Below are 24,297 nucleotides of genomic sequence, written 5' to 3'. Positions count from 1 at the left end.
CTGAAGGTGCGCTCCCTCGCCTCATTGGTTCTTCTCTCACGTCCACTGTACTCAGCAAAAGGTTCCCGAAATCCGGAATCAAGTTCTCTCATTGAAGACCTCAAGATGGAGACAAACTGAGGTCATCTCCGCGATCCTTGGATATTGATCATACCGTTCTTGGACGACAGATTACAGCTTGCGACTAAGCTGGTAAGTTTTAACTCTCTTAATTCATTTTTCCAGTTCCCGGGGGATTATTTATTAACTGCTGCCCCTCCTCGAGTCACTGAAGTAATGATGCTGCCTCCAGGAGGCCCGTTCCTGTAACTTGGCACGGGTCTTCGCTCCTTCGGCACTGGAGGGCCGTTCCCTTCTGAAGGTGCGCTCCCTGGCCTCATTGCTTCTTCTCTAACGTCCCCTGTACTCAGCAAGAGGTTCCCGAGATCCGGAATCTAAGTTCTCTCGGTGATGACCTAAAGATGGATAGAAACTGAGGTCCTATCTGCGATCCCTGGATATTGATCATACCGTTCTTGTCTAACTGCTGCCCCTCCTCGAGTCTTGGACTAATGATGCTGCCTCCAAGAGGCCCGTTCCTGTAACTTGGCACGGGTCTTCGCTTCTTCGGCACTGGAGGACCATTCCCTCCTAAAGGTGGGCTCTCTGGCTTCATTGCTTCTTCTCTCACGTCCCCTGTACTCAGCAAAAGGTTCCCGAAATCCAGAATCAAGTTCTCTCCTTGATAACCTCAAGATGGAGACAAACTGAGGTCATCTCCGCGATCCTTGGATATTGATCATACCGTTCTTGGACGACAGATTACAGCTTGCGACTAAGCTGGTAAGTTTTAACTCTCTTAATTGATTCTTCCAGTTCCGGGGGGGGGGGGTTACTTATTAACTGCTGCCCCTCCTCGAGTCACTGGAGTAAAGATGCTGCCTCCAAGAGGCCCGTTCCTGTAACTTGGCACGGGTCCTCGCTCTTTCGGCACTGGAGCGTCGTTCCCTACTGAAGGTGCGCTCCCTCGCCTCATTGCTTCTTCTCTAACGTCCCCTGTACTAAGCAAAAGGTTCCCGAAATCCGGAATCCAGTTCTCTCATTGAAGACCTCAAGATGGAGACAAACTGAGGTCATCTCCGTGATCCTTGGATATTGATCATACCGTTCTTGGACGATAGATTACAGCTTGTGACTAAGCTGGTAAGTTTTAACTCCCTTAATTGATTTTTCCAGTTCCCGGGGGATTATTTATTAACTGCTGCCCCTTCTCGAGTCACTGAAGTAATCATGCTGTCACCAGTAGGTCCGTTCCTGTAACTTGGCACGGGTCTTCGCTCCTTCGGAACTGGAGGGCCGTTCCCTTCTGAAGGTGCGTTCCCTGGCCTTATTGCTTCTTCTCTCACGTTCCCTGTACTCAGCAAGAGGTTCCCGAGATCCGGAATCTAAGTTCTCTCGGAGACGATCTTAAGATGGATAAAAACTGAAGTCATATCTGCGATCCTTGTATATTGATCATATCGTTCTTGGACGACAGATCAAATCTAGCTACTAAGGTGGTAGGTTTTAATTCTCTTGATTCTTCCAGAGTTCCTGTTTTTTTTTTTCCCAGAGTTCCTGGGGGATTATTTATTAACTGCTGCCCCTCCTCGAGTCACTGGAGTAATGATGCTGCCTCCCAGAGGCCCGTTCCTGTAACTTGGCACGGTTCTTCGCTCCTTCGGCACTGGAGGGCCGTTCCCTTCTGAAGGTGCGCTCCCAGGCCTCATTGCTTCTTCTCTCACGTCCCCTGTACTCAGGAAGAGGTTCCCGAAATACGGAATCTAAGTTCTCTCGGTGACGACCCCGACATGGAGACAAACTGAGGTCATCTCTACGATCCTTGGATATTGATCCTACCGTTCTTGAACGATAGATTACAGCTTGTGACTAAGCTGGTAAGTTTTAACTCTCTTAAGTAATTCTTCCAGTTCCCGGGGGATTATTTATTAACTGCTGCCCCTCCTCGAGTCACTGGAGTAAAGATGCTGCCTCCAAGACGCCCGTTCCTGTAACTTTGCACGGGTCTTGGCTCCTTCGGCACTGGAGGGCCGTTCCCTCCTGAAGGTGCGCTCCCTCGCCTCATTGGTTCTTCTCTCACGTCCACTGTACTCAGCAAAAGGTTCCCGAAATCCGGAATCAAGTTCTCTCATTGAAGACCTCAAGATGGAGACAAACTGAGGTCATCTCCGCGATCCTTGGATATTGATCATACCGTTCTTGGACGACAGATTACAGGTTGGGACTAAGCTGGTAAGTTTTAACTCTCTTAATTGATTTTTCCAGTTCCCGGGGGATTATTTATTAACTGCTGCCCCTCCTCGAGTCACTGAAGTAATGATGCTGCCTCCAGGAGGCCCGTTCCTGTAACTTGGCACGGGTCTTCGCTCCTTCGGCACTGGAGGGCCGTTCCCTTCTGAAGGTGCGCTCCCTGGCCTCATTGCTTCTTCTCTAACGTCCCCTGTACTCAGCAAGAGGTTCCCGAGATCCGGAATCTAAGTTCTCTCGGTGATGACCTAAAGATGGATAGAAACTGAGGTCCTATCTGCGATCCCTGGATATTGATCATACCGTTCTTGTCTAACTGCTGCCCCTCCTCGAGTCTTGGACTAATGATGCTGCCTCCAAGAGGCCCGTTCCTGTAACTTGGCACGGGTCTTCGCTTCTTCGGCACTGGAGGACCATTCCCTCCTAAAGGTGGGCTCCCTGGCCTCATTGCTTCTTCTCTAACGTCCCCTGTACTCAGCAAGAGGTTCCCGAGATCCGGAATCTAAGTTCTCTCGGAGACGATCTTAAGATGGATAAAAACTGAAGTCATATCTGCGATCCATGTATATTGATAATATCGTTCTTTGACGACAGATCACAGCTAGCTGCTAAGGTGGTAGGTTTTAATTCTCTTGATTCTTCCAGAGTTCCTGGTTTTTTTTTCCAGAGTTCCTGGGGGATTATTTATTAACTGCTGCCCCTCCTCGAGTCACTGGAGTAATGATGCTGCCTCCAAGAGGCCCGTTCCTGTAACTTGGCACGGGTCTTCGCTCCTTCGGCACTGGAGGGCCGTTCCCTCCTGAAGGTGCGCTCCCTCGCCTCATTGCTTCTTCTCTCACGTCCCCTGTACTCAGCAAGAGGTTCCCGAGATACGGAATCTAAGTTCTCTCGGTGACGACCCCGACATGGAGACAAACTGAGGTCATCTCTACGATCCTTGGATATTGATCATACCGTTCTTGGACGATAGATTACAGCTTGTGACTAAGCTGGTAAGTTTTAACTCTCTTAATTAATTCTTCCAGTTCCCGGGGGATTATTTATTAACTGCTGTCCCTCCTGGAGTTATTGGAGTAATGATGCTGCCTCCCAGAGGCCCGGTCTCGTGACTCGGCACTGGGGGCCGTTCCCTCCTGAAAGTGCGCTCCCTCGCCTCATTGCTTTTTCTTCTCCCACGTCCCCTGTACTCAACAAAAGGTTCCCGAGATCCGGAATCTAAGTTCTCTCCGTGATGACCTCAAGATGGATACAAACTGAGGTCATCTCTGCGATTTTTGAATATTGATCATACCGTTCTTGTCTAACTGCTTCCCCTCCTCGAGTCACTGGAGTAAAGATGCTGCCTCCAAGAGGCCCGTTCCTGTAACTTGGCACGGGTCTTGGCTCCTTCGGCACTGGAGGGCCGTTCCCTCCTGAAGGTGCGCTCCCTCGCCTCATTGGTTCTTCTCTCACGTCCACTGTACTCAGCAAAAGGTTCCCGAAATCCGGAATCAAGTTCTCTCATTGAAGACCTCAAGATGGAGACAAACTGAGGTCATCTCCGCGATCCTTGGATATTGATCATACCGTTCTTGGACGACAGATTACAGCTTGCGACTAAGCTGGTAAGTTTTAACTCTCTTAATTCATTTTTCCAGTTCCCGGGGGATTATTTATTAACTGCTGCCCCTCCTCGAGTCACTGAAGTAATGATGCTGCCTCCAGGAGGCCCGTTCCTGTAACTTGGCACGGGTCTTCGCTCCTTCGGCACTGGAGGGCCGTTCCCTTCTGAAGGTGCGCTCCCTGGCCTCATTGCTTCTTCTCTAACGTCCCCTGTACTCAGCAAGAGGTTCCCGAGATCCGGAATCTAAGTTCTCTCGGTGATGACCTAAAGATGGATAGAAACTGAGGTCCTATCTGCGATCCCTGGATATTGATCATACCGTTCTTGTCTAACTGCTGCCCCTCCTCGAGTCTTGGACTAATGATGCTGCCTCCAAGAGGCCCGTTCCTGTAACTTGGCACGGGTCTTCGCTTCTTCGGCACTGGAGGACCATTCCCTCCTAAAGGTGGGCTCTCTGGCTTCATTGCTTCTTCTCTCACGTCCCCTGTACTCAGCAAAAGGTTCCCGAAATCCAGAATCAAGTTCTCTCCTTGATAACCTCAAGATGGAGACAAACTGAGGTCATCTCCGCGATCCTTGGATATTGATCATACCGTTCTTGGACGACAGATTACAGCTTGCGACTAAGCTGGTAAGTTTTAACTCTCTTAATTGATTCTTCCAGTTCCGGGGGGGGGGGGGTTACTTATTAACTGCTGCCCCTCCTCGAGTCACTGGAGTAAAGATGCTGCCTCCAAGAGGCCCGTTCCTGTAACTTGGCACGGGTCCTCGCTCTTTCGGCACTGGAGCGTCGTTCCCTACTGAAGGTGCGCTCCCTCGCCTCATTGCTTCTTCTCTAACGTCCCCTGTACTAAGCAAAAGGTTCCCGAAATCCGGAATCCAGTTCTCTCATTGAAGACCTCAAGATGGAGACAAACTGAGGTCATCTCCGTGATCCTTGGATATTGATCATACCGTTCTTGGACGATAGATTACAGCTTGTGACTAAGCTGGTAAGTTTTAACTCCCTTAATTGATTTTTCCAGTTCCCGGGGGATTATTTATTAACTGCTGCCCCTTCTCGAGTCACTGAAGTAATCATGCTGTCACCAGTAGGTCCGTTCCTGTAACTTGGCACGGGTCTTCGCTCCTTCGGAACTGGAGGGCCGTTCCCTTCTGAAGGTGCGTTCCCTGGCCTTATTGCTTCTTCTCTCACGTTCCCTGTACTCAGCAAGAGGTTCCCGAGATCCGGAATCTAAGTTCTCTCGGAGACGATCTTAAGATGGATAAAAACTGAAGTCATATCTGCGATCCTTGTATATTGATCATATCGTTCTTGGACGACAGATCAAATCTAGCTACTAAGGTGGTAGGTTTTAATTCTCTTGATTCTTCCAGAGTTCCTGTTTTTTTTTTTCCCAGAGTTCCTGGGGGATTATTTATTAACTGCTGCCCCTCCTCGAGTCACTGGAGTAATGATGCTGCCTCCAAGAGGCCCGTTCCTGTAACTTGGCACGGGTCTTCGCTCCTTCGGCACTGGAGGGCCGTTCCCTCCTGAAGGTGCGCTCCCTCGCCTCATTGCTTCTTCTCTCACGTCCCCTGTACTCAGGAAGAGGTTCCCGAGATACGGAATCTAAGTTCTCTCGGTAACGACCCCGACATGGAGACAAACTGAGGTCATCTCTACGATCCTTGGATATTGATCCTACCGTTCTTGAACGATAGATTACAGCTTGTGACTAAGCTGGTAAGTTTTAACTCTCTTAAGTAATTCTTCCAGTTCCCGGGGGATTATTTATTAACTGCTGCCCCTCCTCGAGTCACTGGAGTAAAGATGCTGCCTCCAAGACGCCCGTTCCTGTTACTTGGCACGGGTCTTGGCTCCTTCGGCACTGGAGGGCCGTTCCCTCCTGAAGGTGCGCTCCCTCGCCTCATTGGTTCTTCTCTCACGTCCACTGTACTCAGCAAAAGGTTCCCGAAATCCGGAATCAAGTTCTCTCATTGAAGACCTCAAGATGGAGACAAACTGAGGTCATCTCCGCGATCCTTGGATATTGATCATACCGTTCTTGGACGACAGATTACAGCTTGCGACTAAGCTGGTAAGTTTTAACTCTCTTAATTCATTTTTCCAGTTCCCGGGGGATTATTTATTAACTGCTGCCCCTCCTCGAGTCACTGAAGTAATGATGCTGCCTCCAGGAGGCCCGTTCCTGTAACTTGGCACGGGTCTTCGCTCCTTCGGCACTGGAGGGCCGTTCCCTTCTGAAGGTGCGCTCCCTGGCCTCATTGCTTCTTCTCTAACGTCCCCTGTACTCAGCAAGAGGTTCCCGAGATCCGGAATCTAAGTTCTCTCGGTGATGACCTAAAGATGGATAGAAACTGAGGTCCTATCTGCGATCCCTGGATATTGATCATACCGTTCTTGTCTAACTGCTGCCCCTCCTCGAGTCTTGGACTAATGATGCTGCCTCCAAGAGGCCCGTTCCTGTAACTTGGCACGGGTCTTCGCTTCTTCGGCACTGGAGGACCATTCCCTCCTAAAGGTGGGCTCTCTGGCTTCATTGCTTCTTCTCTCACGTCCCCTGTACTCAGCAAAAGGTTCCCGAAATCCAGAATCAAGTTCTCTCCTTGATAACCTCAAGATGGAGACAAACTGAGGTCATCTCCGCGATCCTTGGATATTGATCATACCGTTATTGGACGACAGATTACAGCTTGCGACTAAGCTGGTAAGTTTTAACTCTCTTAATTGATTCTTCCAGTTCCGGGGGGGGGGGGGTTACTTATTAACTGCTGCCCCTCCTCGAGTCACTGGAGTAAAGATGCTGCCTCCAAGAGGCCCGTTCCTGTAACTTGGCACGGGTCCTCGCTCTTTCGGCACTGGAGCGTCGTTCCCTACTGAAGGTGCGCTCCCTCGCCTCATTGCTTCTTCTCTAACGTCCCCTGTACTAAGCAAAAGGTTCCCGAAATCCGGAATCCAGTTCTCTCATTGAAGACCTCAAGATGGAGACAAACTGAGGTCATCTCCGTGATCCTTGGATATTGATCATACCGTTCTTGGACGATAGATTACAGCTTGTGACTAAGCTGGTAAGTTTTAACTCCCTTAATTGATTTTTCCAGTTCCCGGGGGATTATTTATTAACTGCTGCCCCTTCTCGAGTCACTGAAGTAATCATGCTGTCACCAGTAGGTCCGTTCCTGTAACTTGGCACGGGTCTTCGCTCCTTCGGAACTGGAGGGCCGTTCCCTTCTGAAGGTGCGTTCCCTGGCCTTATTGCTTCTTCTCTCACGTTCCCTGTACTCAGCAAGAGGTTCCCGAGATCCGGAATCTAAGTTCTCTCGGAGACGATCTTAAGATGGATAAAAACTGAAGTCATATCTGCGATCCTTGTATATTGATCATATCGTTCTTGGACGACAGATCAAATCTAGCTACTAAGGTGGTAGGTTTTAATTCTCTTGATTCTTCCAGAGTTCCTGTTTTTTTTTTTCCCAGAGTTCCTGGGGGATTATTTATTAACTGCTGCCCCTCCTCGAGTCACTGGAGTAATGATGCTGCCTCCAAGAGGCCCGTTCCTGTAACTTGGCACGGGTCTTCGCTCCTTCGGCACTGGAGGGCCGTTCCCTCCTGAAGGTGCGCTCCCTCGCCTCATTGCTTCTTCTCTCACGTCCCCTGTACTCAGGAAGAGGTTCCCGAGATACGGAATCTAAGTTCTCTCGGTAACGACCCCGACATGGAGACAAACTGAGGTCATCTCTACGATCCTTGGATATTGATCCTACCGTTCTTGAACGATAGATTACAGCTTGTGACTAAGCTGGTAAGTTTTAACTCTCTTAAGTAATTCTTCCAGTTCCCGGGGGATTATTTATTAACTGCTGCCCCTCCTCGAGTCACTGGAGTAAAGATGCTGCCTCCAAGACGCCCGTTCCTGTTACTTGGCACGGGTCTTGGCTCCTTCGGCACTGGAGGGCCGTTCCCTCCTGAAGGTGCGCTCCCTCGCCTCATTGGTTCTTCTCTCACGTCCACTGTACTCAGCAAAAGGTTCCCGAAATCCGGAATCAAGTTCTCTCATTGAAGACCTCAAGATGGAGACAAACTGAGGTCATCTCCGCGATCCTTGGATATTGATCATACCGTTCTTGGACGACAGATTACAGCTTGCGACTAAGCTGGTAAGTTTTAACTCTCTTAATTGATTTTTCCAGTTCCCGGGGGATTATTTATTAACTGCTGCCCCTCCTCGAGTCACTGGAGTAATGATGCTGCCTCCAAGAGACCCGTTCCTGTAACTTGGCACGGGTCTTCGCTCCTTCGGCACTGGAGGGCCGTTCCCTCCTGAAGGTGCGCTCCCTCGCCTCATTGCTTCTTCTCTCACGTCCCCTGTACTCAGCAAGAGGATCCCGAGATACGGAATCTAAGTTCTCTCGGTGACGACCCCGACATGGAGACAAACTGAGGTCATCTCTACGATCCTTGGATATTGATCATACCGTTCTTGGACGATAGATTACAGCTTGTGATTAAGCTGGTAAGTTTTAACTCTCTTAATTAATTCTTCCAGTTCCCGGGGGATTATTTATTAAGTGCTGCCCCTTATCGAGTCACTGGAGTAAAGATGCTGCCTCCAAGAGGCCCGGACTTGTGACTCGGCACCGGGGGCCGTTCCCTCCTGAAAGTGCGCTACCTCGCTTAATTGCTTTTTCTTCTCCCACGTCCCCTGTACTGAACAAAAGGTTCCCGTGATCCGGAATGTAAGTTCTCTCGGTGATGACCTTATGATGGATACAAACTGAGGTCATCTCTGCGATATTTGAATATTGATCATACCGTTCTTGTCTAACTGCTTCCCCTCCTCGAGTCACTGGAGTAAAGATGCTGCCTCCAAGAGGCCCGTTCCTGTAACTTGGCACGGGTCCTCGCTCTTTCGGCACTGGAGCGTCGTTCCCTACTGAAGGTGCGCTCCCTCGCCTCATTGCTTCTTCTCTAACGTCTCCTGTACTCAGCAAAAGGTTCCCGAAATCCGGAATCCAGTTCTCTCGTTGAAGACCTCAAGATGGAGACAAACTGAGGTCATCTCCGTGATCCTTGGATATTGATCATACCGTTCTTGGACGATAGATTACAGCTTGTGACTAAGCTGGTAAGTTTTAACTCCCTTAATTGATTTTTCCAGTTCCCGGGGGATTATTTATTAACTGCTGCCCCTTCTCGAGTCACTGAAGTAATGATGCTGTCCCCAGTAGGCCCGTTCCTGTAACTTGGCACGGGTCTTCGCTCCTTCGGAACTGGAGGGCCGTTCCCTTCTGAAGGTGCGTTCCCTGGCCTTATTGCTTCTTCTCTCACGTTCCCTGTACTCAGCAAGAGGTTCCCGAGATCCGGAATCTAAGTTCTCTCGGAGACGATCTTAAGATGGATAAAAACTAAAGTCATATCTGCGATCCTTGTATATTGATCATATCGTTCTTGGACGACAGATCAAATCTAGCTACTAAGGTGGTAGGTTTTAATTCTCTTGATTCTTCCAGAGTTCCTGGGTTTTTTTTTCCAGAGTTCCTGGGGGATTATTTATTAACTGCTGCCCCTACTCGAGTCACTGGAGTAATGATGCTGCCTCCAAGAGGCCCGTTCCTGCAACTTGGCACGGGTCTTCGCTTCTTCGGCACTGGAGGACCATTCCCTCCTAAAGGTGGGCTCTCTGGCTTCATTGCTTCTTCTCTCACGTCCCCTGTACTCAGCAAAAGGTTCCCGAAATCCAGAATCAAGTTCTCTCATTGATAACCTCAAGATGGAGACAAACTGAGGTCATCTCCGCGATCCTTGGATATTGATCATACCGTTCTTGGACGACAGATTACAGCTTGCGACTAAGCTGGTAAGTTTTAACTCTCTTAATTGATTCTTCCAGTTCCGGGGGGGGGGGTTACTTATTAACTGCTGCCCCTCCTCGAGTCACTGGAGTAATGATGCTGCCTCCCAGAGGCCCGTTCCTGTAACTTGGCACGGGTCTTCGCTCCTTCGGCACTGGAGGGCCGTTCCCTTCTGAAGGTGCGCTCCCAGGCCTCATTGCTTCTTCTCTCACGTCCCCTGTACTCAGCAAGAGGTTCCTGAGATACGGAATCTAAGTTCTCTCGGTGACGACCTCGACATGGAGACAAACTGAGGTCATCTCTGCGATTTTTGAATATTGATCATACCGTTCTTGTCTAACTGCTTCCCCTCCTCGAGTCACTGGAGTAAAGATGCTGCCTCAAAGAGGCCCGTTCCTGTAACTAGGCACGGGTCCTCGCTCTTTCGGCACTGGAGCGTCGTTCCCTACTGAAGGTGCGCTCCCTCGCCTCATTGCTTCTTCTCTAACGTCCCCTGTACTAAGCAAAAGGTTCCCGAAATCCAGAATCAAGTTCTCTCATTAAAGACCTCAAGATGGAGACAAACTGAGGTCATCTCCGTGATAATTGGATATTGATCATACCGTTCTTGGACGATAGATTACAGCTTGTGACTAAGCTGGTAAGTTTTAACTCCCTTAATTGATTTTTCCAGTTCCCGGGGGATTATTTATTATCTGCTGCCCCTTCTCGAGTCACTGAAGTAATGATGCTGCCCCCAGTAGGCCCGTTCCTGTAACTTGGCACGGGTCTTCGCTCCTTCGGCACTGGAGGGCCGTTCCCTCATGAAGGTGCGCTCCCTCGCCTCATTGCTTCTTCTCTCACGTCCCCGATACTCAGCAAGAGGATCCCGAGATACGGAATCTAAGTTCTCTCGGTGACGACCCCGACATGGAGACAAACTGAGGTCATCACTACGATCCTTGGATATTGATCATACCGTTCTTGGACGATAGATTACAGCTTGTGACTAAGCTGGTAAGTTTTAACTCTCTTAATTAATTCTTCCAGTTCCCGGGGGATTATTTATTAAGTGCTGCCCCTCCTCGAGTCACTGGAGTAAAGATGCTGCCTCCAAGAGGCCCGGTCTTGTGACTCAGCACCGGGGGCCGTTCCCTCCTGAAAGTGCGCTCCCTCGCCTAATTGCTTTTTCTTCTCCCACGTCCCCTGTACTGAAGAAAAGGTTCCCGTGATCCGGAATGTAAGTTCTCTCGGTGATGACCTTATGATGGATACAAACTGAGGTCATCTCTGCTATTTTTGGATATTGATCATACCGTTCTTGTCTAACTGCTACCCCTCTTCGAGTCACTGGAGTAAAGATGCTGCCTCCAAGAGGCCGGTTCCTGTAACTTGGCACGGGTCCTCGCTCTTTCGGCACTGGAGCGCCGTTCCCTACTGAAGGTGCGCTCCCTCGCCTCATTGCTTCTTCTCTAACGTCCCCTGTACTCAGCAAAAGGTTCCCGAAATCCAGAATCAAGTTCTTTCATTGATAACCTCAAGATGGAGACAAGCTGAGGTCATCTCTGCGATCCTTGGATATTGATCATACCGTTCTTGGACGACAGATTACAGCTTGCGACTAAGCTGGTAAGTTTTAACTCTCTTAATTGATTCTTCCAGTTCCGTGGGGGGGGGGCGATACTTATTAACTGCTGCCCCTCCTCGAGTCACTGGAGTAATGATGCTGCCTCCCAGAGGCCCGTTCCTGTAACTTGGCACGGTTCTTCGCTCCTTCGGCACTGGAGGGCCGTTCCCTTCTGAAGGTGCGCTCCCAGGCCTCATTGCTTCTTCTCTCACGTCCCCTGTACTCAGGAAGAGGTTCCCGAGATACGGAATCTAAGTTCTCTCGGTGACGACCCCGACATGGAGACAAACTGAGGTCATCTCTACGATCCTTGGATATTGATCCTACCGTTCTTGAACGATAGATTACAGCTTGTGACTAAGCTGGTAAGTTTTAACTCTCTTAATTAATTCTTCCAGTTCCCGGGGGATTATTTATTAACTGCTGCCCCTCCTCGAGTCACTGGAGTAAAGATGCTGCCTCCAAGACGCCCGTTCCTGTAACTTGGCACGGGTCTTGGCTCCTTCGGCACTGGAGGGCCGTTCCCTCCTGAAGGTGCGCTCCCTCGCCTCATTGGTTCTTCTCTCACGTCCACTGTACTCAGCAAAAGGTTCCCGAAATCCGGAATCAAGTTCTCTCATTGAAGACCTCAAGATGGAGACAAACTGAGGTCATCTCCGCGATCCTTGGATATTGATCATACCGTTCTTGGACGACAGATTACAGGTTGGGACTAAGCTGGTAAGTTTTAACTCTCTTAATTGATTTTTCCAGTTCCCGGGGGATTATTTATTAACTGCTGCCCCTCCTCGAGTCACTGAAGTAATGATGCTGCCTCCAGGAGGCCCGTTCCTGTAACTTGGCACGGGTCTTCGCTCCTTCGGCACTGGAGGGCCGTTCCCTTCTGAAGGTGCGCTCCCTGGCCTCATTGCTTCTTCTCTCACGTCCCCTGTACTCAGCAAGAGGTTCCCGAGATCCGGAATCTAAGTTCTCTCGGTGATGACCTAAAGATGGATAGAAACTGAGGTCCTATCTGCGATCCCTGGATATTGATCATACAGTTCTTGTTTAACTGCTGCCCCTCCTCGAGTCTTGGACTAATGATGCTGCCTACAAGAGGCCCGTTCCTGTAACTTGGCACGGGTCTTCGCTTCTTCGGCACTGGAGGACCATTCCCTCCTAAAGGTGGGCTCCCTGGCCTCATTGCTTCTTCTCTAACGTCCCCTGTACTCAGCAAGAGGTTCCCGAGATCCGGAATCTAAGTTCTCTCGGAGACGATCTTAAGATGGATAAAAACTGAAGTCATATCTGCGATCCATGTATATTGATAATATCGTTCTTTGACGACAGATCACAGCTAGCTGCTAAGGTGGTAGGTTTTAATTCTCTTGATTCTTCCAGAGTTCCTGGTTTTTTTTTCCAGAGTTCCTGGGGGATTATTTATTAACTGCTGCCCCTCCTCGAGTCACTGGAGTAATGATGCTGCCTCCAAGAGGCCCGTTCCTGTAACTTGGCACGGGTCTTCGCTCCTTCGGCACTGGAGGGCCGTTCCCTCCTGAAGGTGCGCTCCCTCGCCTCATTGCTTCTTCTCTCACGTCCCCTGTACTCAGCAAGAGGTTCCCGAGATACGGAGTCTAAGTTCTCTCGGTGACGACCCCGACATGGAGACAAACTGAGGTCATCTCTACGATCCTTGGATATTGATCCTACCGTTCTTGAACGATAGATTACAGCTTGTGACTAAGCTGGTAAGTTTTAACTCTCTTAATTAATTCTTCCAGTTCCCGGGGGATTATTTATTAACTGCTGCCCCTCCTCGAGTCACTGGAGTAAAGATGCTGCCTCCAAGACGCCCGTTCCTGTAACTTGGCACGGGTCTTGGCTCCTTCGGCACTGGAGGGCCGTTCCCTCCTGAAGGTGCGCTCCCTCGCCTCATTGGTTCTTCTCTCACGTCCACTGTACTCAGCAAAAGGTTCCCGAAATCCGGAATCAAGTTCTCTCATTGAAGACCTCAAGATGGAGACAAACTGAGGTCATCTCCGCGATCCTTGGATATTGATCATACCGTTCTTGGACGACAGATTACAGGTTGGGACTAAGCTGGTAAGTTTTAACTCTCTTAATTGATTTTTCCAGTTCCCGGGGGATTATTTATTAACTGCTGCCCCTCCTCGAGTCACTGAAGTAATGATGCTGCCTCCAGGAGGCCCGTTCCTGTAACTTGGCACGGGTCTTCGCTCCTTCGGCACTGGAGGGCCGTTCCCTTCTGAAGGTGCGCTCCCTGGCCTCATTGCTTCTTCTCTCACGTCCCCTGTACTCAGCAAGAGGTTCCCGAGATCCGGAATCTAAGTTCTCTCGGTGATGACCTAAAGATGGATAGAAACTGAGGTCCTATCTGCGATCCCTGGATATTGATCATACAGTTCTTGTTTAACTGCTGCCCCTCCTCGAGTCTTGGACTAATGATGCTGCCTACAAGAGGCCCGTTCCTGTAACTTGGCACGGGTCTTCGCTTCTTCGGCACTGGAGGACCATTCCCTCCTAAAGGTGGGCTCCCTGGCCTCATTGCTTCTTCTCTAACGTCCCCTGTACTCAGCAAGAGGTTCCCGAGATCCGGAATCTAAGTTCTCTCGGAGACGATCTTAAGATGGATAAAAACTGAAGTCATATCTGCGATCCATGTATATTGATAATATCGTTCTTTGACGACAGATCACAGCTAGCTGCTAAGGTGGTAGGTTTTAATTCTCTTGATTCTTCCAGAGTTCCTGGTTTTTTTTTCCAGAGTTCCTGGGGGATTATTTATTAACTGCTGCCCCTCCTCGAGTCACTGGAGTAATGATGCTGCCTCCAAGAGGCCCGTTCCTGTAACTTGGCACGGGTCTTCGCTCCTTCGGCACTGGAGGGCCGTTCCCTCCTGAAGGTGCGCTCCCTCGCCTCATTGCTTCTTCTCTCACGTCCCCTGTACTCAGCAAGAGGTTCCCGAGATACGGAGTCTAAGTTCTCTCGGTGACGACCCCGACATGGAGACAAACTGAGGTCATCTCTACGATCCTTGGATATTGATCATACCGTTCTTGGACGATAGATTACAGCTTGTGACTAAGCTGGTAAGTTTTAACTCTCTTAATTAATTCTTCCAGTTCCCGGGGGATTATTTATTAACTGCTGTCCCTCCTGGAGTTATTGGAGTAATGATGCTGCCTCCCAGAGGCCCGGTCTCGTGACTCGGCACTGGGGGCCGTTCCCTCCTGAAAGTGCGCTCCCTCGCCTCATTGTTTTTTCTTCTCCCACGTCCCCTGTACTCAACAAAAGGTTCCCGAGATCCGGAATCTAAGTTCTCTCCGTGATGACCTCAAGATGGATACAAACTGAGGTCATCTCTGCGATTTTTGAATATTGATCATACCGTTCTTGTCTAACTGCTTCCCCTCCTCGAGTCACTGGAGTAAAGATGCTGCCTCCAAGAGGCCCGTTCCTGTAACTTGGCACGGGTCTTGGCTCCTTCGGCACTGGAGGGCCGTTCCCTCCTGAAGGTGCGCTCCCTCGCCTCATTGGTTCTTCTCTCACGTCCACTGTACTCAGCAAAAGGTTCCCGAAATCCGGAATCAAGTTCTCTCATTGAAGACCTCAAGATGGAGACAAACTGAAGTCATCTCCGCGATCCTTGGATATTGATCATACCGTTCTTGGACGACAGATTACAGCTTGCGACTAAGCTGGTAAGTTTTAACTCTCTTAATTGATTTTTCCAGTTCCCGGGGGATTATTTATTAACTGCTGCCCCTCCTCGAGTCACTGAAGTAATGATGCTGCCTCCAGGAGGCCCGTTCCTGTAACTTGGCACGGGTCTTCGCTCCTTCGGCACTGGAGGGCCGTTCCCTTCTGAAGGTGCGCTCCCTGGCCTCATTGCTTCTTCTCTAACGTCCCCTGTACTCAGCAAGAGGTTCCCGAGATCCGGAATCTAAGTTCTCTCGGTGATGACCTAAAGATGGATAGAAACTGAGGTCCTATCTGCGATCCCTGGATATTGATCATACCGTTCTTGTCTAACTGCTGCCCCTCCTCGAGTCTTGGACTAATGATGCTGCCTCCAAGAGGCCCGTTCCTGTAACTTGGCACGGGTCTTCGCTTCTTCGGCACTGGAGGACCATTCCCTCCTAAAGGTGGGCTCTCTGGCTTCATTGCTTCTTCTCTCACGTCCCCTGTACTCAGCAAAAGGTTCCCGAAATCCAGAATCAAGTTCTCTCCTTGATAACCTCAAGATGGAGACAAACTGAGGTCATCTCCGCGATCCTTGGATATTGATCATACCGTTCTTGGACGACAGATTACAGCTTGCGACTAAGCTGGTAAGTTTTAACTCTCTTAATTGATTCTTCCAGTTCCGGGGGGGGGGGTTACTTATTAACTGCTGCCCCTCCTCGAGTCACTGGAGTAAAGATGCTGCCTCCAAGAGGCCCGTTCCTGTAACTTGGCACGGGTCCTCGCTCTTTCGGCACTGGAGCGTCGTTCCCTACTGAAGGTGCGCTCCCTCGCCTCATTGCTTCTTCTCTAACGTCCCCTGTACTAAGCAAAAGGTTCCCGAAATCCGGAATCCAGTTCTCTCATTGAAGACCTCAAGATGGAGACAAACTGAGGTCATCTCCGTGATCCTTGGATATTGATCATACCGTTCTTGGACGATAGATTACAGCTTGTGACTAAGCTGGTAAGTTTTAACTCCCTTAATTGATTTTTCCAGTTCCCGGGGGATTATTTATTAACTGCTGCCCCTTCTCGAGTCACTGAAGTAATGATGCTGTCACCAGTAGGCCCGTTCCTGTAACTTGGCACGGGTCTTCGCTCCTTCGGCACTGGAGGGCCGTTCCCTCCTGAAGGTGCGCTCCCTCGCCTCATTGCTTCTTCTCTCACGTCCCCTGTACTCAGGAAGAGGTTCCCGAGATACGGAATCTAAGTTCTCTCGGTGACGACCCCGACATGGAGACAAACTGAGGTCATCTCTACGATCCTTGGATATTGATCCTACCGTTCTTGAACGATAGATTACAGCTTGTGACTAAGCTGGTAAGTTTTAACTCTCTTAAGTAATTCTTCCAGTTCCCGGGGGATTATTTATTAACTGCTGCCCCTCCTCGAGTCACTGAAGTAATGATGCTGCCTCCAGGAGGCCCGTTCCTGTAACTTGGCACGGGTCTTGGCTCCTTCGGCACTGGAGGGCCGTTCCCTTCTGAAGGTGCGCTCCCTGGCCTCATTGCTTCTTCTCTAACGTCCCCTGTTCTCAGCAAGAGGTTCCCGTGATCCGGAATCTAAGTTCTCTCGGTGATGACCTAAAGATGGATAGAAACTGAGGTCCTATCTGCGATCCCTGGATATTGATCATACCGTTCTTGTCTAACTGCTGCCCCTCCTCGAGTCTTGGACTAATGATGCTGCCTCCAAGAGGCCCGTTCCTGTAACTTGGCACGGGTCTTCGCTTCTTCGGCACTGGAGGACCATTCCCTCCTAAAGGTGGGCTCTCTGGCTTCATTGCTTCTTCTCTCACGTCCCCTGTACTCAGCAAAAGGTTCCCGAAATCCAGAATCAAGTTCTCTCCTTGATAACCTCAAGAAGGAGACAAACTGAGGTCATCTCCGCGATCCTTGGATATTGATCATACCGTTCTTGGACGACAGATTACAGCTTGCGACTAAGCTGGTAAGTTTTAACTCTCTTAATTGATTCTTCCAGTTCCGGGGGGGTGGGGGTTACTTATTAACTGCTGCCCCTCCTCGAGTCACTGGAGTAATGATGCTGCCTCCCAGAGGCCCGTTCCTGTAACTTGGCACGGTTCCTCGCTCTTTCGGCACTGGAGCGTCGTTCCCTACTGAAGGTGCGCTCCCTCGCCTCATTGCTTCTTCTCTAACGTCTCCTGTACTCAGCAAAAGGTTCCCGAAATCGAAATCCGGAATCCAGTTCTCTCGTTGAAGACCTCAAGATGGAGACAAACTGAGGTCATCTCCGTGATCCTTGGATATTGATCATACCGTTCTTGGACGATAGATTACAGCTTGTGACTAAACTGGTAAGTTTTAACTCCCTTAATTGATTTTTCCAGTTCCCGGGGGATTATTTATTAACTGCTGCCCCTTCTCGAGTCACTGAAGTAATGATGCTGCCCCCAGGAGGCCCGTTCCTGTAACTTGGCACGGGTCTTCGCTCCTTCGGCACTGGAGGGCCGTTCCCTTCTGAAGGTGCGTTCCTTGGCCTTATTGCTTCTTCTCTCACGTCCCCTGTACCCAGCAAGAGGTTCCCGAGATCCGGAATCTAAGTTCTCTCGGAGACGATCTTAAGATGGATAAAAACTGAAGTCATATCTGCGATCCTTGTATATTGATCATATCGTTCTTGGACGACAGATCACAGCTAGCTACTAAGGTGGTAGGTTTTAATTCTCTTGATTCTTCCAGAGTTCCTGGGTTTTTTTTCCAGAGTTCCTGGGGGATTATTTATTAACTGCTGCCCCTCCTCGAGTCACTGGAGTAATGATGCTGCCTCCAAGAGGCCCGTTCCTGCAACTTGGCACGGGTCTTCGCTCCTTCGGCACTGGAGGGCCGTTCCCTCCTGAAGGTGCGCTCCCTCGCCTCATTGCTTCTTCTCTCACGTCCCCGATACTCAGCAAGAGGATCCCGAGATACGGAATCTAAGTTCTCTCGGTGACGACCCCGACATGGAGACAAACTGAGGTCATCTCTACGATCCTTGGATATTGATCATACCGTTCTTGGACGATAGATTACAGCTTGTGACTAAGCTGGTAAGTTTTAACTCTCTTAATTAATTCTTCCAGTTCCCGGGGGATTATTTATTAAGTGCTGCCCCTCCTCGAGTCACTGGAGTAAAGATGCTGCCTCCAAGAGGCCCGGTCTTGTGACTCGGCACCGGGGGCCGTTCCCTCCTGAAAGTGCGCTACCTCGCCTAATTGCTTTTTCTTCTCCCACGTCCCCTGTACTGAAGAAAAGGTTCCCGTGATCCGGAATGTAAGTTCTCTCGGTGATGACCTTATGATGGATACAAACTGAGGTCATCTCTGCTATTTTTGGATATTGATCATACCGTTCTTGTCTAACTGCTACCCCTCTTCGAGTCACTGGAGTAAAGATGCTGCCTCCAAGAGGCCGGTTCCTGTAACTTGGCACGGGTCCTCGCTCTTTCGGCACTGGAGCGCCGTTCCCTACTGAAGGTGCGCTCCCTCGCCTCATTGCTTCTTCTCTAACGTCCCCTGTACTCAGCAAAAGGTTCCCGAAATCCAGAATCAAGTTCTTTCATTGATAACCTCAAGATGGAGACAAACTGAGGTCATCTCTGCGATCCTTGGATATTGATCATACCGTTCTTGGACGACAGATTACAGCTTGCGACTAAGCTGGTAAGTTTTAACTCTCTTAATTGATTCTTCCAGTTCCGGGGGGGGGGGGGGTGGGGGTTACTTATTAACTGCTGCCCCTCCTCGAGTCACTGGAGTAATGATGCTGCCTCCCAGAGGCCCGTTCCTGTAACTTGGCACGGGTCTTCGCTCCTTCGGCACTGGAGGGCCGTTCCCTTCTGAAGGTGCGCTCCCAGGCCTCATTGCTTCTTCTCTCACGTCCCCTGTACTCAGCAAGAGGTTCCCGAGATACGGAATCTAATTTCTCTCGGTGACGACCCCGACATGGAGACAAACTGAGGTCATCTCCGTGATCCTTGGATATTGATCATACCGTTCTTGGACGATAGATTACAGATTGTGACTAAGCTGGTAAGTTTTAACTCCCTTAATTGATTTTTCCAGTTCCCGGGGGATTATTTATTAACTGCTGCCCCTTCTCGAGTCACTGAAGTAATGATGCTGTCCCCAGTAGGCCCGTTCCTGTAACTTGGCACGGGTCTTCGCTCCTTCGGAACTTGAGGGCCGTTCCCTTCTGAAGGTGCGTTCCCTGGCCTTATTGCTTCTTCTCTCACGTTCCCTGTACTCAGCAAGAGGTTCCCGAGATCCGGAATCTAAGTTCTCTCGGAGACGATCTTAAGATGGATAAAAACTGAAGTCATATCTGCGATCCTTGTATATTGATCATATCGTTCTTGGACGACAGATCAAATCTAGCTACTAAGGTGGTAGGTTTTAATTCTCTTGATTCTTCCAGAGTTCCTGGGTTTTTTTTTCCAGAGTTCCTGGGGGATTATTTATTAACTGCTGCCCCTCCTCGAGTCACTGGAGTAATGATGCTGCCTCCAAGAGGCCCGTTCCTGTAACTTGGCACGGGTCTTCGCTCCTTCGGCACTGGAGGGCCGTTCCCTCCTGAAGGTGCGCTCCCTCGCCTCATTGCTTCTTCTCTCACGTCCCCTGTACTCAGGAAGAGGTTCCCGAGATACGGAATCTAAGTTCTCTCGGTAACGACCCCGACATGGAGACAAACTGAGGTCATCTCTACGATCCTTGGATATTGATCCTACCGTTCTTGAACGATAGATTACAGCTTGTGACTAAGCTGGTAAGTTTTAACTCTCTTAAGTAATTCTTCCAGTTCCCGGGGGATTATTTATTAACTGCTGCCCCTCCTCGAGTCACTGGAGTAAAGATGCTGCCTCCAAGACGCCCGTTCCTGTTACTTGGCACGGGTCTTGGCTCCTTCGGCACTGGAGGGCCGTTCCCTCCTGAAGGTGCGCTCCCTCGCCTCATTGGTTCTTCTCTCACGTCCACTGTACTCAGCAAAAGGTTCCCGAAATCCGGAATCAAGTTCTCTCATTGAAGACCTCAAGATGGAGACAAACTGAGGTCATCTCCGCGATCCTTGGATATTGATCATACCGTTCTTGGACGACAGATTACAGCTTGCGACTAAGCTGGTAAGTTTTAACTCTCTTAATTGATTCTTCCAGTTCCGGGGGGGGGGGGGTGGGGGTTACTTATTAACTGCTGCCCCTCCTCGAGTCACTGGAGTAATGATGCTGCCTCCCAGAGGCCCGTTCCTGTAACTTGGCACGGGTCTTCGCTCCTTCGGCACTGGAGGGCCGTTCCCTTCTGAAGGTGCGCTCCCAGGCCTCATTGCTTCTTCTCTCACGTCCCCTGTACTCAGCAAGAGGTTCCCGAGATACGGAATCTAAGTTCTCTCGGTGACGACCCCGACATGGAGACAAACTGAGGTCATCTCCGTGATCCTTGGATATTGATCATACCGTTCTTGGACGATAGATTACAGCTTCTGACTAAGCTGGTAAGTTTTAACTCCCTTAATTGATTTTTCCAGTTCCCGGGGGATTATTTATTAACTGCTGCCCCTTCTCGAGTCACTGAAGTAATGATGCTGTCCCCAGTAGGCCCGTTCCTGTAACTTGGCACGGGTCTTCGCTCCTTCGGAACTGGAGGGCCGTTCCCTTCTGAAGGTGCGTTCCCTGGCCTTATTGCTTCTTCTCTCACGTTCCCTGTACTCAGCAAGAGGTTCCCGAGATCCGGAATCTAAGTTCTCTCGAAGACGATCTTAAGATGGATAAAAACTGAAGTCATATCTGCGATCCTTGTATATTGATCATATCGTTCTTGGACGACAGATCAAATCTAGCTACTAAGGTGGTAGGTTTTAATTCTCTTGATTCTTCCAGAGTTCCTGGGTTTTTTTTTCCAGAGTTCCTGGGGGATTATTTATTAACTGCTGCCCCTCCTCGAGTCACTGGAGTAATGATGCTGCCTCCAAGAGGCCCGTTCCTGTAACTTGGCACGGGTCTTCGCTCCTTCGGCACTGGAGGGCCGTTCCCTCCTGAAGGTGCGCTCCCTCGCCTCATTGCTTCTTCTCTCACGTCCCCTGTACTCAGGAAGAGGTTCCCGAGATACGGAATCTAAGTTCTCTCGGTAACGACCCCGACATGGAGACAAACTGAGGTCATCTCTACGATCCTTGGATATTGATCCTACCGTTCTTGAACGATAGATTACAGCTTGTGACTAAGCTGGTAAGTTTTAACTCTCTTAAGTAATTCTTCCAGTTCCCGGGGGATTATTTATTAACTGCTGCCCCTCCTCGAGTCACTGGAGTAAAGATGCTGCCTCCAAGACGCCCGTTCCTGTTACTTGGCACGGGTCTTGGCTCCTTCGGCACTGGAGGGCCGTTCCCTCCTGAAGGTGCGCTCCCTCGCCTCATTGGTTCTTCTCTCACGTCCACTGTACTCAGCAAAAGGTTCCCGAAATCCGGAATCAAGTTCTCTCATTGAAGACCTCAAGATGGAGACAAACTGAGGTCATCTCCGCGATCCTTGGATATTGATCATACCGTTCTTGGACGACAGATTACAGCTTGCGACTAAGCTGGTAAGTTTTAACTCTCTTAATTGATTTTTCCAGTTCCCGGGGGATTATTTATTAACTGCTGCCCCTCCTCGAGTCACTGGAGTAATGATGCTGCCTCCAAGAGGCCCGTTCCTGTAACTTGGCACGGGTCTTCGCTCCTTCGGCACTGGAGGGCCGTTCCCTCCTGAAGGTGCGCTCCCTCGCCTCATTGCTTCTTCTCTCACGTCCCCTGTACTCAGGAAGAGGTTCCCGAGATACGGAATCTAAGTTCTCTCGGTAACGACCCCGACATGGAGACAAACTGAGGTCATCTCTACGATCCTTGGATATTGATCCTACCGTTCTTGAACGATAGATTACAGCTTGTGACTAAGCTGGTAAGTTTTAACTCTCTTAAGTAATTCTTCCAGTTCCCGGGGGATTATTTATTAACTGCTGCCCCTCCTCGAGTCACTGGAGTAAAGATGCTGCCTCCAAGACGCCCGTTCCTGTTACTTGGCACGGGTCTTGGCTCCTTCGGCACTGGAGGGCCGTTCCCTCCTGAAGGTGCGCTCCCTCGCCTCATTGGTTCTTCTCTCACGTCCACTGTACTCAGCAAAAGGTTCCCGAAATCTGGAATCAAGTTCTCTCATTGAAGACCTCAAGATGGAGACAAACTGAGGTCATCTCCGCGATCCTTGGATATTGATCATACCGTTCTTGGACGACAGATTACAGCTTGCGACTAAGCTGGTAAGTTTTAACTCTCTTAATTGATTTTTCCAGTTCCCGGGGGATTATTTATTAACTGCTGCCCCTCCTCGAGTCACTGGAGTAATGATGCTGCCTCCAAGAGGCCTGTTCCTGTAACTTGGCACGGGTCTTCGCTCCTTCGGCACTGGAGGGCCGTTCCCTCCTGAAGGTGCGCTCCCTCGCCTCATTGCTTCTTCTCTCACGTCCCCTGTACTCAGCAAGAGGTTCCCGAGATCCGGAATCTAAGTTCTCTCGGAGACGATCTTAAGATGGATAAAAACTGAAGTCATATCTGCGATCCATGTATATTGATAATATCGTTCTTTGACGACAGATCACAGCTAGCTGCTAAGGTGGTAGGTTTTAATTCTCTTGATTCTTCCAGAGTTCCTGGTTTTTTTTTCCAGAGTTCCTGGGGGATTATTTATTAACTGCTGCCCCTCCTCGAGTCACTGGAGTAATGATGCTGCCTCCAAGAGGCCCGTTCCTGTAACTTGGCACGGGTCTTCGCTCCTTCGGCACTGGAGGGCCGTTCCCTCCTGAAGGTGCGCTCCCTCGCCTCATTGCTTCTTCTCTCACGTCCCCTGTACTCAGCAAGAGGTTCCCGAGATACGGAGTCTAAGTTCTCTCGGTGACGACCCCGACATGGAGACAAACTGAGGTCATCTCTACGATCCTTGGATATTGATCATACCGTTCTTGGACGATAGATTACAGCTTGTGACTAAGCTGGTAAGTTTTAACTCTCTTAATTAATTCTTCCAGTTCCCGGGGGATTATTTATTAACTGCTGTCCCTCCTGGAGTTATTGGAGTAATGATGCTGCCTCCCAGAGGCCCGGTCTCGTGACTCGGCACTGGGGGCCGTTCCCTCCTGAAAGTGCGCTCCCTCGCCTCATTGCTTTTTCTTCTCCCACGTCCCCTGTACTCAACAAAAGGTTCCCGAGATCCGGAATCTAAGTTCTCTCCGTGATGACCTCAAGATGGATACAAACTGAGGTCATCTCTGCTATTTTTGGATATTGATCATACCGTTCTTGTCTAACTGCTACCCCTCTTCGAGTCACTGGAGTAAAGATGCTGCCTCCAAGAGGCCGGTTCCTGTAACTTGGCACGGGTCCTCGCTCTTTCGGCACTGGAGCGCCGTTCCCTACTGAAGGTGCGCTCCCTCGCCTCATTGCTTCTTCTCTAACGTCCCCTGTACTCAGCAAAAGGTTCCCGAAATCCAGAATCAAGTTCTTTCATTGATAACCTCAAGATGGAGACAAGCTGAGGTCATCTCTGCGATCCTTGGATATTGATCATACCGTTCTTGGACGACAGATTACAGCTTGCGACTAAGCTGGTAAGTTTTAACTCTCTTAATTGATTCTTCCAGTTCCGTGGGGGGGGGGGGGGCGATACTTATTAACTGCTGCCCCTCCTCGAGTCACTGGAGTAATGATGCTGCCTCCCAGAGGCCCGTTCCTGTAACTTGGCACGGTTCTTCGCTCCTTCGGCACTGGAGGGCCGTTCCCTTCTGAAGGTGCGCTCCCAGGCCTCATTGCTTCTTCTCTCACGTCCCCTGTACTCAGGAAGAGGTTCCCGAGATACGGAATCTAAGTTCTCTCGGTGACGACCCCGACATGGAGACAAACTGAGGTCATCTCTACGATCCTTGGATATTGATCCTACCGTTCTTGAACGATAGATTACAGCTTGTGACTAAGCTGGTAAGTTTTAACTCTCTTAATTAATTCTTCCAGTTCCCGGGGGATTATTTATTAACTGCTGCCCCTCCTCGAGTCACTGGAGTAAAGATGCTGCCTCCAAGACGCCCGTTCCTGTAACTTGGCACGGGTCTTGGCTCCTTCGGCACTGGAGGGCCGTTCCCTCCTGAAGGTGCGCTCCCTCGCCTCATTGGTTCTTCTCTCACGTCCACTGTACTCAGCAAAAG

The sequence above is a fragment of the Saccostrea echinata genome, unplaced genomic scaffold, assembly GCF_033153115.1.
Source record: "Saccostrea echinata isolate AGI-Se365-2 ecotype Australia unplaced genomic scaffold, CSIRO_AGI_Sech_v1 ptg000018l, whole genome shotgun sequence".
Taxonomy (NCBI): domain Eukaryota; kingdom Metazoa; phylum Mollusca; class Bivalvia; order Ostreida; family Ostreidae; genus Saccostrea; species Saccostrea echinata.
Note: the sequence above shows the minus strand (reverse complement) of the source record.